At 39.0% G+C, this 15,939-nt stretch overlaps 1 non-coding gene and 1 pseudogene across 1 annotated transcript; one reads left to right on the plus strand and one right to left on the minus strand.

The window, feature by feature from the left end:
* The first annotated feature begins 408 nt into the window (after positions 1-408).
* LOC116125123 lies at positions 409-7,842 on the plus strand (annotated as a pseudogene).
* On the minus strand, positions 3,149-3,255 carry LOC116125212. The gene has a single exon (XR_004127300.1). It is a non-coding gene; the product is annotated as a small nucleolar RNA R71 (small nucleolar RNA).
* Positions 7,843-15,939: the final 8,097 nt, after the last annotated feature.

The raw sequence follows: 15,939 nt of genomic DNA on the forward strand, positions 1-15,939 counted from the left end.
GTTGCAGTAATGACTTGGGAAGAATTCAAACGAGAGTTTGAGGCTGAGTACAGAACTGAGGACCGAGTTCATGAGAAGGTCCAAGAATTTATCGGCTTGCAGCAGGGGTCTAGTACAGTGAAAGAGTACTCGGTGAGATTTAATTCCCTTGCTAGGTTTGCACTAGGAATAGTTAGCACTCTGGAATTGAGGAGAGACAAGTTTGTCCATGGTTTGAAACCTGAGATAGCTCGGGATATAATGACGGGTGCCGATCCTCCGTAAACCTATAGTGAGGCCTTGAGGCGAGCAATAAGGGTGGAAATATTTGAGAATAAAATCACCCTAGTAGGCTCCTCAACAGGAGGATCAAGTGAGTCGTCTACCGCCCCGCAGAGAGAGAAAGTTAAGGGTGCAAAAAGCAAAGAAATGAAAAGCAATAAGAAGAAGTTTCAGCCTAGGCAAAACAGAAGAGACTGGAGGAGTAAGCGGCCTAGGACAGAAGGGTTTCCCTTTTGTTCTAGATGTGGGAAGAACCACTCAGGAGAGTGTTTATGGGAGCAAAGGGAGTGTTACAGGTGCCATCAGCCAGGGCACTTGATGAGAGATTGTAAAGCTCCTCTCCCACCTACCGCCCAGACTTCTCAAGGTACCAATGCCAGAGTTTTTACAGTAGCACAGGGTGAAGCTGAGGCCAGTCCATCTACTGTAACTGGTCAGTTGTTCTTTCTTGGCATTCCTTGATATGCTTTAATTGATTCAAGAGCTACTCATTCTTTTTTATCTTATGGGATGATAGAGAGATTAGGTTTGAAACCTACTAGAGTGAGTCAACCCATTAAGATAGAGTTAGCCGATGGGGTTAGTGTTCTGACTCAGGAGATGTTGTCAGGAGAGTCTGTGGTGATCCATGATCGAGAGTTAGCAGCGGATTTGATAGTGTTTGATATGCCCAACTTTGATGTGATACTGGGCATGGATTTCCTAGGGAGGTATTGAGTAGAGATTGATTGTCGGAAGAAGAAAGCGAGATTCAATCTCGATAGTGGAGATAAATTTAGCTTTGGAGAGGGCCATCAGTTGAGCATATTGATTCGTAGCTTGAAGGCTAGAAAGATTTTGAGAAAGAGGTGTTTTGGATACATTGCGCATGTGGTGCAGAGTGGTGATGTTCCCCAGTCAGAAATTCAGAGGGTGCCAGTAGTTCAAGATTTTCTAAATGTGTTTCCGGAAGATTGATAATCCGAGGATTATGCTAGTTTATTTAAGCTTTTAGACCGGATTTTAGATACTTCTTAGTCTATTTTTGCCTGAATTGCTACTTAATTCCTTACATTTCGTGTTTCAGGTTAAAAAGGAAATTTTGAGCGAATAAAGCCAGATTTGGAGTTTTTGGACTCAGAAGCAAGCGGAGGGCAATTCTGGAATTTCAGAATTCTTCAGGAAGCTTCATCGCGGCGAAATGGGCCAGTGATGCACCAGATTCAGCTCCTTCTTCACTGCGACGAGATTCCTTCTTCGCCGTGGCAAAGTCTACATACTCCACTTTTTTGTAAAACGCACAGTTTCGTTTTTAGGCTAAGTTGTAATTTTTTGGGCAAGGTATAAAAGAAATACATAGTCTTTTTGTTGAGGGCGTTCGTGGAGAGATAGACAACAGTTTTTACATTTTCTTAAATTCATTTTTGAGTGATTTTGGATTAACAAAGTGTGAAGATTCGAGGTGAAATCAGTGGATTCATCAATTGGGAAGATTCTTTTCCTTTTCTCTTGTTTTCATGATGTTGAACTTAGAGTTTTCCGTTTATTTTAATTGTTTTATTGATTTAGCCATGAACTAACCTTTTTAGGGTTAGGGTTTTGATGTAGTTCGGATTCTAATGGGTTAGAAAGTTGATGATTATTAATTTCATATGATTTTGCTTTGATTGTGTGATTATTCTGTATTTATTGTTTGTATGTGATGAACATTATGAGATTGAGAGATAATTCATGTTAAGCTTCTTGGGTAATCACCATTGTATTATTGGATGATAGAGATAGATTCAAGAACCAATGAAATCAATATAGGATTCTTGTGCTTAATGAGCTTAGATTTATTAACTTTCAATTTGTTGGGTGCGAAAGGTTAATAGGGAAGAGTAGGAAAACATAGCCTGAGAAGGTATGTTGGACACCTTAGAGAGTTTGATTTACAATCAATGCATATGACTATTTAATTCTTTAGGTTTAACCCATAGAGTCCGAATGAAGTCAAAACCCAACCCGTTTGTTTGAATTGATTTTATCCCATTTTAAATCTTGCTTTCATAGTTCATTTTAGTAAAATTTTGTTTTAGTTATAGTTTAAATTGCTCCCTTAAATCCAAAAGAATTCAATTACTTCAACTAGAAAACGGTAGTAAACTTAGTGCTTAGCAACAATCCTCGTGGGAACGATACTCTACTCATTACTCTATTACTTGTGCGACTAGTATACTTGCTACATTTGGATGTTGTAGGAAACGCGCATCAAGTTTTTGGTGTCGTTGCCGGGGAATGAGTTTTAAGTTAACATTGAGTTTTTCTATAGTTAGCTAGATTGAAGTTTTAATTTTTGTTTTAAATTTTCAGTTGGTTTGTGATCTCACTTTCTTTCGTTAATTCTGTGCAGTTTATGCGAAGAGCGAGACGTCAGCCAGTGGTTCCTATTGATCTTGAGATTGAGAGAACCACCAAACGACTTAATAGAGAGATAAGAGAAAGAGAGGACATAGTGGTTAAAACAGAAGAGACAGTTGTTGAAACGGCAGAACCAGAAAATAGGACATTAAGGGAATTCTCAGTTCCCACAGTTAATGGCAGTGGGTCGAGTATTACTAAGCCTACGGTGCAAGCCAACAACTTTGAGATTAAGCTGGCAATTATTCAGATGATCCAACAGTCGGTAAGGTTTAATGGTGATTTGAAGGAAGATCTGAATCAACATATTGCGAACTTCTTGGAAATTTGTGACACCTTCAAGTCGAACGGAGTGTCAGATGACGCCATTAGGTTGAGGTTATTCCCATTCTCATTGGGGGATAAAGAAAAGGGGTGGTTAATGGCACTACCAGCGGGTACTATCACAACTTGGAATGATCTAGCACAGAAGTTCCTGACTAAGTTCTTTCCTCTAGCAAAATCAGCAAAACTGAGAAATGATATCACATCATTTCTACAAGAGGAATCCGAGTCATTGTATGAGGCTTGGGAGAGGTACAAGGAATTGATGAGGAAATGTCCATACCATGGGTTGCCAGTTTGGCTTCAAGTCCAAACTTTCTACAATGGACTGATGAGTAACGTGCAAACCATGGTGGATGCAGCATTGGGAGGAGCTTTGCAGAATAAGACACTAGAGGAGGCTTATGAGTTGCTTGAGGTTTTGGCAAGCAACAACTATCAAAGATTAAATGAGAGAGCAATACCAAGAAAATCTACGGGTCTTCATGAAGTTGATGCCTTCACAGCCATCTCAGCCTAACTCACGACACTTCATAAACAGTTGGGAAGTATGCAAGTAAACTCTATTCAAGCACCTCAACTAACTTGTGATTTTTGTGTAGGAAACCATGTGAGCAGCGAGTGTCAAGTGGGGAACACATTTGCTTCGTCATCTTCATCATTAGAGCAAGTGAACTACTTGGCAGGAAATCAGAGGCAACCAAACAACCCGTACTCCAACACATACAATCCGGGGTGGAGAAATCATCCAAATCTGGCTTGGGGCAATCAGAACCAGCAAAATAATCAATGGAACCAAAGGACATTGCCAAATAACCAACCAGGGGTGAATAATCAACTAGGAGATCCAAGAGTGACAAAGTTGGAGGACATGTTTGGGAAATTCATGCAGGAGACCACGAGATTTATAAATGAGACGAGGATGAATTTCAGAAATCAAGGGGCGTCCATTCGGAATCTTGAGGTACGGATGGGCCAATTGGCCGATAAGCTAAATGAGAGACCGTAGGGTTCCTTACCAAGCAACACAGTGACTAACCCACGTGAGCAAGCAAATGCCATAATTTTGAGGAATGGGACAGTTTTGGAAGAGGTTGAACAATCTGGAAAGAAAGAATCTGAAATGGAAGAATCTGAAGAGGAAGTAGATGAAGAGATTGTAGTTGATGAGAAACCAAGCGGTTTGGAGGAAGAGAACAAGAAGAAGGATGAAAGGCAAAAGAAGAAGGAGAAATTGCCATTCCCTGAGATACCACCAGAGTTGGCACATCACACTCCACCCGTGCCTTTTCTTCAGAGACTGAAGAAAAAAAATCAGGATAAGCAGTTTTTAAAATTTATTGAAATTTTTAAAAAATTACATATTAACATTCCTTTTGCAGATGCATTGCAGCAGATGTCGAGCTACGCGAAGTTCCTTAAGGAAATCCTTTTGAACAAAAGGAAGTTAGAAGATGAGGAAACGGTAATGCTTACGGAGGAGTGCAATGCCATTCTCCAAAAGAAGTTACCCCCGAAGCTCAAAGATCCAGGGAGTTTTACTATTCCTTACACTATAAGAGATATTATGTTTGATCGTGTTTTATGTGATTTGGGTGCTAGTATTAATTTAATGCCCTTTTCTGTTTTCAGGAGATTGGGAATTGGTGAAGTGAAGCCAACGACCATGTCGTTGCAACTAGCGAATAGGGGCATAAAACATCCAAGGGGGATAGTGAAGGATGTGTTGGTAAAGGTGGATAAGATAATTTTTCCAGCTGATTTTGTGGTTCTGGATATGGAAGAGGACAAGGAAATTCCTCTTATTTTGGGCCGACCATTCTTGGCCACGGGGAGAGCACTAATAGATGTGCAAGAAGGAAAGTTACTATTGAGAGTTCAAGATGAAACAGTAACTTTCAATGTGCTTGAGGCGATGAAGTTTCCATCCGAATCAGATTCGTGTTTTAGTGTCGATGTGGAGGATAAATTGGTTGTGGAATCTATTGAAGAAAACACCCCACAATTACCTCTAGAAGCATGTATAGCCAAATCCAAAACAGTAGAGGTAGATGATTCGGCGAGTAATGAATTTGCTAGGTTGTTAGAAGCACTTTAACCAATTGATGAGAGTCAATATTTAGAATTTGAGGAGTTTAATTTTGAAAAAGAGAAGGAAAAGGAAAAAAATGAAGAACCTCCAAAGTTTGAGTTGAAACCTTTACCTTCCCACCTCAAATATGTATATCTTGGGGACTTAGAAACCTCCCCAGTGATCATTAGTTCAGGATTGAGTAAATTGGAGGAAGAGCAGTTGATTAGGGTGTTGAGGGAACATAGACTAGCAATTGGATGGACGATTTCGGACATTAGAGGCATCTCGCTATCATTTTGAATGCATAAGATTCTCATGGAGGATGATATTAAGCCTAGGGTGCAACCACAACAAAGATTGAATCCTTCAATGAAGGAAGTAGTGAGAAAGGAGGTGGTGAAACTCTTAGATGCAGGGATTATCTATCCTATTTTCGACAGTCCATGGATGAGCCTAGTACAAGTGGTTCCGAAGAAGGGAGGTGTCACGGTAGTAAGGAATGAGAGTAACGAATTGATACCAACTAGGACGGTGACGGGCTGGAGAGTGTGCATTGATTACCAAAAATTGAATGAGGTGACAAGGAAGGATCATTTTCCACTACCTTTCATTGATCAGATGTTGGAGAGGTTGGCAGGACATGCCTATTATTGTTTCTTGGATGGGTATTCAGGATACAACCAGATTGCCATTGCTCTTAAGGATCAAGAGGAAACGACCTTTACTTGCCCCTATAGCACCTTTGCTTACCGAAAGATGCCTTTCGGGTTATGCAATGCACCAGCAACATTCCAAAGATGCATGATGTCGATCTTTGGAGACATGGTGGAACGGTTCATAGAAGTCTTCATGGATGACTTCCCAGTTTTTGGTTCGTCTTTTGATAGTTGTCTAACTAATCTTTCTCTTGTTTTGCAGCGATGTAAGGAGATGAACTTGGTGCTCAATTGGGAGAAGTGTCACTTCATAGTCCAGGAGGGAATAGTGCTCGGTCATTGGATTTCAAAGGATAGAATAGAAGTTGACTGAGCAAAGACAGAAGTGATAGAGAAGCTGCCACCACCATCGAATGTCAAAGCAGTCCGAAGTTTCTTGGGGCATGCGGGGTTTTACAGACGATTCATCAAGGATTTTTCTAAGATTTCTAAACCCCTTTGCAATTTTTTGAATAAAGATGTTTTGTTTGATTTTAATGATGAATACATGCATGCCTTTCTAACCCTTAAAAAATTATTAGTATCTGCACCTATTATTGCAGTTCCCGATTGGGGACTGCCATTTGAATTAATGTGTGATGCTAGTGATTTTGCTTTAGGGGTAGTGTTAGGACAGCGGAAGAACAAAATGTTGCATGTAATTCAATATGCTAGTAAAACACTCACTGATGCACAATTGAATTATACCACCATTGAAAAAGAATTGTTGGCTGTGGTTTTTGCTTTTGACAAATTTCGTTTGTATTTGTTAGGTGCAAAGGTGATCGTCTACATGGACCATTCAGCACTTAGGCACCTACTGGCAAAGCAAGAAGCAAAACCTCGGCTCATAAGATAGATCCTATTGCTTCAGGAGTTTGAGTTAGAAATTCGCGATAAGAAGGGGTCAGAAAATGTGGTGGCAGATCACTTGTCGAGAATTGAGAGACCACTTCAGGGAAATGTGGAGGAAATCCCAATTAGAGAAACCTTTCCAGATGAGAAGTTGATGAGAGTGGATGAAGCACCATGGTATGCAGATTTTGCAAATTATTTGTCATCAAGGGTGCTCCCAAGTGGTATGACGTTCCAACAAAAGCGAAAATTTTTCTCAGATTTGAAGTACTACTTTTGGGAAGAGCCATTTCTATATAGACACTGTGCTGACCAAGTGATACGGAAATGTGTCCCGGAGGAGGAGATGAAAAGCATGCTACGGCATTGTCAGGAGAAGGAAGTAGGTGGCCATTTTGAAGGAACTAAGACAGCAGCCAAGGTTCTACAATCGGGGTTTTATTAGCCAACCCTCTTTAAGGATTCTTTCCTAATGATTCAGGAGTGCGACCAGTGTCAACAGAGTGGTAATAATTCAAAAAGAGATGAGATGTCATTGAACAACATCCTGGTGGTTGAGCTTTTTGATGTGTAGGGGATTGATTTCATGGGTCCCTTCCAAATTCTTTTGGGAACACATATATCTTGGTAGCAGTGGATTACGTGTCAAAGTGGGTTGAAGCAGTTGCATTGCCGACTAATGATGCTAGGGTAGTGATTAACTTTGTGAGAAAACATATTTTCTCAAGGTTTAGGGTACCACGGGCAATTATTAGTGATGGAGGTTCCCACTTTTGTAATAGGCAATTGGATGCACTGTTGGGTAAATATGGAGTGACACATAGAGTTCCAACGCCTTACCATCCACAAACGAGCAGGCAAGTGGAACTATCTAATAGAGAGCTTAAAGGCATTTTAGAAAAGACAGTTAATGCATCTAGGAAGGATTGGTCCCGGAAATTGGATGATGCATTATGGGCCTACTGAACTGCATTTAAGAATCCGATTGGTATGTCTCCATTTAGAATGGTTTATGGGAAAGCATGTCACTTACCGGTGGAACTTGAGCATAAAGCATACTGGGCAGTCAAGCAGCTAAATATGGATTTAAGAGCTGCTGGGGAGGAAAGGATGCTGACTTTGAATGAACTCGATAAGTTCCGTCTTGAAGCATATGAAAATGCTCGAATTTACAAGGAGAAGACAAAAAGGTGGCATGACAAGCATATTTGGAAGAAGGATTTTGAAGTGGGGGAAAAAGTGTTGTTGTTCAATTCTAGACTTAGGCTATTCCCTGGAAAACTTAAGTCTAGATGGTCCGGACCATTCATGATTACAAGAATTCACTCATCCGAAGCAGTGGAAGTTACACATGAAGAAAAGGGCACTTTTACAGTCAATGGACAGAGATTGAAGCCATACATTGATGGGGTGATGAGCTGTAAATCCATCCCAATAAGGCTTGACATTCCGACATGAAAAATTGAGAGAGTCAAGCTTATCGACTATAGATGAGCGTTTCTTGGGGGCAACCCAAGTGTTTTAAATTTTTGTTCTTCTATTTTTATTTCAGTGTGTTTGAATGTGTATGGTTCTTTTTAATTTGTGTGTTTTTGGGCGTTTCAGGTGAAGTTTTCAGACTTCGCCAGGGTGAAGAAGTATTCTTCGCCGCGGTGAAGCACATTAGGTAAAAATAAGTTTTGAAAAGTCCCAGACTTCGCTGGGGCGAGGCAACCTGAAAATTTGTGGCAGCTACTTTATTTTATCGCCCTGGCGAAGAAGGTTGGACGAAATTTCTCTAAGGCAATTTCGCTGCGACGAAGATTTTTTCTCGCCGCAACGATTAACCACTGTAATTTTTCGCCCCGGCGAAGTATTTTGCTTTGCTGCGATGAAACCTAGGTTTCAAATTAGGGTTCATGAACGAAGAACTTAGCCGCGGCAAAGCCTGTTTTCTATATATACTCACTTTGGCTTTTCATTTTCCACGCGATTTTTCAAATACATTTGAGAGAAAAAATTTCCAATTTCAATCCCTTGCCTCCCAAGTGTTTTTCCAACCAAAGTTTCCACTCCTTAACCCTCCTAAACACCAAAACAACTCATTTCAACAACAAATTTTTCAAAAATTTCATGAAATTTGGGGCTTTCCAATCTGGGCTGATTCTGAGTAAATTGGTGGTGAATAATCTTCGTATTGGTAAGATCTCAAGTTCCCTAAACTCATTTTCGCAAAATTTCAAGTTTTAAATTATAGATCTAAAAAATTTATTTTTGGTTGAGTTGCGAATTTTGTGAGTTTGATTTTGTTGAAGAAGGGTTTATTGTGCATGTTGTGATATTGTGGAGTGTGGGTGTTGAGTTTTGCAGTGTGTTGTTGAATTTGGAGAAATCGTAGTTTAGGGGTCTGATTGAGAATTTTTGGAAGTGTTTTCAATTTTCTTTTTCAGGTTTGACTTGGTTGTTATGGGGAACCTAGGCTTGAATTTTTGGGTTGTGCTGTGAATTGAATTATAGAAAATGGCACCCAAAGTTAAGGTTCCATACAAAGGAAAGGGGAAAGGAAAGAAAGTGGACAGCCGCTTTGTGAGTGAAGAGGCCCATAAACGATATCAAGGGGCTATCCAAAGAAAAGATAAGGGCTTTATTCCTAAGCATGGATTGATCGCGAGTCAGGCGTTGGATTGGAGTCTAGAGAGAAAGTGGGAAATGTTTATGAGTGCTCCTGCACAACCGGCTATAGAGCCACTAGTAAGGGAGTTTTATGCCAATCTCTCGGATTGTGAGGAGGGTTTTGCATTTGTGAGAGGGGTTGATGTGCCGTTTACAGAAGATGTAATCAATGAGTTTTACAACCTGCCTGGGTTTGATCAGGATGAGTACAGAAGGATTAGGGGGACACAGTTTGAGGATAGTATCATTCTTCCGGTCATTGCAAAACCAGATGCAACCTGGTCAGTGTCGAAGAAACAAAAGAAGACCATTAAGGGAACTCTTTGACACCAATGGCTCGATTGTGGCAATATTTTGTTAGTACGAAGTTGATGCCGGAAATGCACTATAGCACAGTAACTTATGAAAAAGCATTACTGCTCTATTCTATTGCCACAGGAAAGAGTATAAATGTGGGAAGAATTATCTTTAACAACATTCATCATGCCGCCAAACTAGGGCGATCAAGTTATTCTTTCCCATATCTCATTACAGCCTTGTGCATTAGAGCGGAAGCCAAGGTGGAAGGTGATGAGCAACGTATTCATGCTGCCTCTATCCTCGATTCAGATTATTTTCAAAAGCATCTTGAACGTCCAGAAGCTGAGCAACCAAGGGTAGGAACAGAGCGGCAGAGAACCACACAAGGCCCTGTCACATCCTCCAGCTCCACAGCTATCCAGAAGGAGATGATGCTGCAGATGATGGGTATGATGAAACGGATGGCAAAACGTCAGGATTGGTTGGTTGAGCAGACCCAGATGGTGTATGAGATGCAGAAGAGTATCTTTAACAAGCTCAACGTTGACACTTCAGGATTCCAATACGCCGACTGGGATTCAGATGAGTGGATAGGCTCAGAGTCGGAAGAGGAAGAAGAAGAAGAAGAAGAAGAAGAGGACAAAGAGGAAGATGAGGGAGGCGAAGAATGAGCACCGGAACACCTGTTTTGTTTTTTTGTTTTTTTTTTAATTGTTTTTCATTGATTTTGTTTTTCATTTCAAACATTAAACTTGGTTTATATTTTGTTTTGGGTTGTGCTAGTGGTTTTAGTTATTTCATTTTTTTTTGTAATTTGTAGTTTGGGCAAGGATGAGATTAGGTTGTAATACTTTCACATTACTCTGTAAATTTTTCTAACATAGTGGACACCATAGTTTCTATTGTTTTGACAGATGTTGGGTGATGAAAGGGTCACAGATCAGGTGTGCACTGTGGAGCTACACTTCACGGATTAATCAGGGAACTATCTCATACCTTTGTTATTTTTGTTTTTCTATTCCTAATCTATGCATAATGGGACATTGGGAACAATGTCACCTTTTGTTTGGGGGTAGGAAGAAAATTTTTGATTTTGTTTATTTTACTTTGGTTTGATTTTTTTTGCCGATGATGAATTGTATAAATCAATGATGCGAATTGGATTGTTGCATTTTTATTGTTGAGAAATGTTAAGCATTGCTTCAAGTTTAAGTTTATTGACTGAATTTTGATTGAGGTTTGTTGAGTGGTTCAACCACCATTTTCATTTTTTTTTTCGGCATGCTTAGATTCATTTTATGTACTTAGGTAAAGTTTGATAATGTTGGTGGACTCTAGAACCTAGTAGAGAAGTGCTTGAGGCGAAATTCTAAGATTAGACATGGTTGAGGAGATGATTTAGGCATTCTTTTTTGGAACGTTTGAGCCTTTCTAGCCAACCTATGAATGAAATTGTCCCTAGTCACCCATTTGAGCCGTTTTGATCATTATTGCTTTATCTTTCTTGGCTAACAAAAAATTGTCCGATCCTTTTACCCTAAACACTCTGTCGTACCCTTAGGAGAATTCGATCCGAATGCAAACACAAAGAACGGGAAGAGTTGTACGAATAAACTAAAAGAATAGTTTGGGGCTTGTGAGAAGGGCAATAAAAATAAAAGAGGTAGTTCACCTCAATTCAATTGATTTGTTTTGTTTCAAAAATAAATAAAAAATAAAAAATTTGTGCCAAGTTTAAGGGTATCTCGGCTGGAAACCAATAACCGCCTTAAAAACTGCCTAGCAGTACTTGGCGACCTCTGGTTTAACAACGCCACGTACACCTTAGACACACTTCCCGACACATTTATGGTATCAGAAATAAGAAAGATACAAGTTTGAGGGTTGTACATTAGTGGAGACATTGATTGGTGGTTGAGAAAAAGTGGAGTTCGATTTGACTTGAGTGTTTGCATGAGGAAAATCAAGTTCTCTTACTTTATTATTCCTATCCTTTTTCTTGGAACCCATTTCCCGAGCCCAGCATTACAAGCTTATAAAGACCTGCTGATTCTTATTTTTGTCTAGTCCTCATTAGTGGAGAGTTGTAATAACTGCTTCATACTAGGATACGTATAGAAATACATCACGTAAATATATTTATATTAGCAAAAGTAAATGGGCCCACAATTTTCTTTTAATACATTTAATCATTCTTTATACAAAGTAAAGCATCATAAGTAAAGGTTATCAAAAACAGTGGACAGTGTAGCTATTACTCCTCGCTTGCCGATGCCCATCCGACCGCGTCCTCACCTAGATCCTGCAAACACAAAGAAAAACAACGGGGTGAGCACAAAATAATGCTCAGTAAGTAAATCCTCTACTCGTCTATCCCCGTAACTCTTTCTCTTAATTCTTTCCTTACACTCTTCTCATCTCATTTATTTTCTCTTTCTGTTTCTCTTTCACATAGCTCTTTTCTATTAACTTTCTGTGTATGTCACGGCCTCATCTTACCGGAGGCACGGCTGAGTGGAGATCACAAAGCACCCACCCACTCTTCGTGACTTCTACTTTTCTCTTCTCTATTCTTTCTTATATTTTCTCATTCTTTCTCACTGGAATGTCACGGCCTCATCACGGGGCACGGCGGGTGGAGTTCACAACACAAACCCACTCTTGTGACTTCCAATTGGAGTTCACAAAGCACCACCCACTCTTCGTGACTTCCGGTTGGAGTTCACAAAGCACCAACCCATTCTTAGATTTTCTCATTTTCTTTACTTTTAGAGTAGCCCATTCACAAATTTTCTACCTTTCTCAAACTACTTCTCAATGCACAATTAATGCATAAGGATGGTTCATGCTTAAAGTTTCTTACTTAATGCACTTTTGAAATGCACAAATGCAATATTGCATCAAAACTGCATTCTGCTCAGGTCACACTCAAGAAGGCATAACTTGAGTTAAACCTTGGATTGCTACTGTTTTGGTCTGTTTTAAAGCTTAGAGACAGGACTACAACTTTTGTTTTGGTCTAAACCCAGTTCAATCCGTAAGATGCCCAAAAATCACTCAGAAAGTCACGGCTGTGACAGGGCAGTTTGGTAACATGTTTTCACTTAGGCATTTCATCAAACATTATTGTGCATAAACAAAACCCTAATTCAATTATCATTCTATTTAGTTCTCAAACCATCCAAAATGAAGAGAAAAACTCTCTTGTAGCATCACATACCTACATGGCAAACACACTCACAAAAAATTTCTCCATTCTTCCAATTTCAACCCATCATCAAATCATCACATATACTTCTCATATTCAAATATATCCAACAACAAGCATAATTCATCATCAATCTCATCTCAATATTCTCAATAATCAAAACATATGCATATTTAGAAGAAATCTCTACTCACTTGAATTCTTAAATTTTAGCTTGAGTTGGATTTTGAGTGGAATTTACTTACCTGTGCTTGAGTAGTCTCTCCTAAGCTCTCTATTCTTGTTGGATTCCAATCTTCTCTAAACCTAAGCATAAACTTCATGAACTCAAACTTTACACAAATAAATCATAGATAAAGAGCTTGATTCCTTACCTTTGGATGCCTTGAATCAAAACCCTATGAAAATCTACTCAAAAGCCCTCAAATTCTTGGAAAAGTGAATGAAAAATTGAGGAGAAAAAGGAGGAGGAGTGGTGGGGGGTGGAATGAACGAAAATGAGGGTTTCAAACCTAACACTTTAATTTATACCACACTTTCCATTTTGCCCTTGCTTTCTTAGAATTCCATCTTGTCCCTTAGTCAATTACAATAATGCCTCATTTTTAATGCTATCTATTAAATTCTATCTCTTTCACTCCCCACAAGTTCAACTAATTTTGAGTGAAAAGACCATTTTACCTATATGAAAGTTTAAGGGATTTTCTTACATTTTTCGCAAAAAAACTTTAACAAAAATTCAACTAAGGGCAACCAACCAAATAAACAATATATCGACCCAAATAAAAACAAAACAATAGACATTTAAGCAATACACCATAACTTAACTATGTACCTCAAGTGGGGCGTTACAAGAGTAGTTCGATATTTAGGCTTATGGAGTCTGCCACCATTGATAAACTTTGCATTCTTGCATAAATAATCTGGGAAGTCGGAAGGTGGATTGAAGTAGGGATTACCTACTCGGGGGACCAATTGAGAAAGAAAGTCGATGCAAATTATACTTCTTGAGTGTTAACATTTTCTATAATAATTTTGCAACAACTTTTGAGATTGGTATAAATTCTAGGCAGTTGTTTTGTGAGTCGAGTCTTTTGTCTCTTATTTAATTTTGTCAGTTGCTGTTTTGTGTTTTGAACGTTGGGTGTTTATTTTATTGTTTTGTACCTGATGCTTGGGGACGAGCGTGTCCTTAGTTTAGGGGTATTTGATAATCGAGGTTATGCTAGTTTTTAAGCTTTTAGGCCGGATTTAGATACTTCTTAGTCTATTTTTGCCTGAATTGCTACTTAATTCCTTACATTTCGTGTTTCAGGTTTAAAAAGGAAATTTTGAGTGAATAAAGGTAGATTTGGAGTTTTGGACTCAGAAGCACGGAGGGCAATTCTGGAATTTCAGAATCTTCAGAAAGCTTGCTGCATTAAGGTTTCTTCGCCGTGGCGAAATGGGCTAGTGACGCACCAGATTCAGCTCCTTCTTCACCGCGGCGAGATTCTCTCTCGCCGTAGCGAAGTCTGCGTACTCCACTTTTGTAAAACGTACAGTTTCGTTTTTAGGCTAAGTTGTAATATTTTGGGTAAGGTATAAAGAAATATTTAGTCTTTTTGGTGAGGGCATTCGTGGAGAGATAGACATCAATTTTACATTTTTCATAGATTCATTTTTGAGTGATTTTGGATTAACAAAGTGTGAAGATTCGAGGTGAATAACAGGGATTCATCAATGGGAAAATTCTTTTCCTTTTCTTTTGTTTTCATGATGTTGAACTTGGAGTTTTCCGTTTATTTTAATTGTTTTATTGATTTAGCCATGAACTAACTTTTAGGGTTAGGGTTTTGATGTAGTTCGGATTCTAATGGGTTAGAAAGTTGATGATTATTAATTTCATATGATTTTGCTTTGATGTGTGATTATTCTGTATTATTGTTTGTATGTGATGAACATTATGAGATTGAGAGATAATTCGTTAAGCTTCTGGGTAATCACCATTGTATTATTGGATGATAGAGATAGATTCAAGAACCAATGAAATCAATATAGGATTCTTGTGCTTAATGAGCTTAGATTTATTAACTTTCAATTGTTGGGTGCGGAAGGTTAATAGGGAAGAGTAGGAAAACATAGCCTGAGAAGGTATGTTGGACACCTTGGAGAGTTCGATTACATCAATGCATATGACTATTTAATTCTTTTGTTTAACACATAGAGTCCGAATGAAGTCAAAACCCTACTCGTTTGTTAAATTGATTTTATCCGTTTTTAATCTTGCTTTCATAGTTTAATTTTATTTTAGTAAAATTTTGTTTTAGTTATAGTTTAAATTGCTCCCTTAAATCCAAAAGAATTCGATACTTCAACTAGAAAACGGTAGTAAACTTAGTGCTTAGCAACAATCCTCGTGGGAACGATACTCTACTAATTATTCTATTACTGTGGACTAGTATACTTGCTACATTTGCATGTTGTAGGAAATGCGCATCAAAGATTTACGCGGTTTGCCTCCAGAGAGAGAGGTTGAGTTTAGCATGAACTAGCTCCGGAACAGCACCAATACCTAAAGCCCCTTATCGAATGGCCCCAGCCGAGCTTTAGGAATTGAAGAAGAACTCCAAGAGCTTTTAGATAAGGCTTATCTGACCGAGTCTTCTCCCTAGGGAGCCCCGATCCTATTTGTTAAGAAGAAAGACGGGTCACTACGGATGTGTATTGACTATGGAGAGTTGAAAAAGTGACAGTGAAGAATAAGTACCTGCTACCTCGTATTGATGACCTTTTGATCAGTTGAAAGGAGCTGCAGTGTTCTCCAAAATTGATTTGAGGTCAGGGTACCATCAAGTAAGAGTGGCTGAGCAAGATATAACTAGAATGCCTTTGTAGGGTATGGGATTATGAGTTATAGTGATGCCTTTTGGCTTGACTAATGCCCTAGCAATTTTTTTGGACTTGATAAATCGGGTATTCCATGATTGTTTGGATCAGCATTATGGTTTCATCGATGATATCCTGGTTTACTCTAAGTCGAGAGAAGAGCATAGGACACTTGAGAATAGTGTTGCAACGATTTAAGGAAAAGAAGCTGTATGCTAAGTTTTCCAAGTGTGAGTTTTGGTTGGATCAGGTAATATTTCTAGGCCATACTGTCTAAGGAAGGGATTTTAGTGGATGAGTAAAGTGAAGGCAATCCTTGAATG

Source organism: Pistacia vera, unplaced genomic scaffold, assembly GCF_008641045.1.
Source record: "Pistacia vera cultivar Batoury unplaced genomic scaffold, PisVer_v2 Contig160, whole genome shotgun sequence".
Classification (NCBI taxonomy): Eukaryota; Viridiplantae; Streptophyta; class Magnoliopsida; order Sapindales; family Anacardiaceae; genus Pistacia; species Pistacia vera.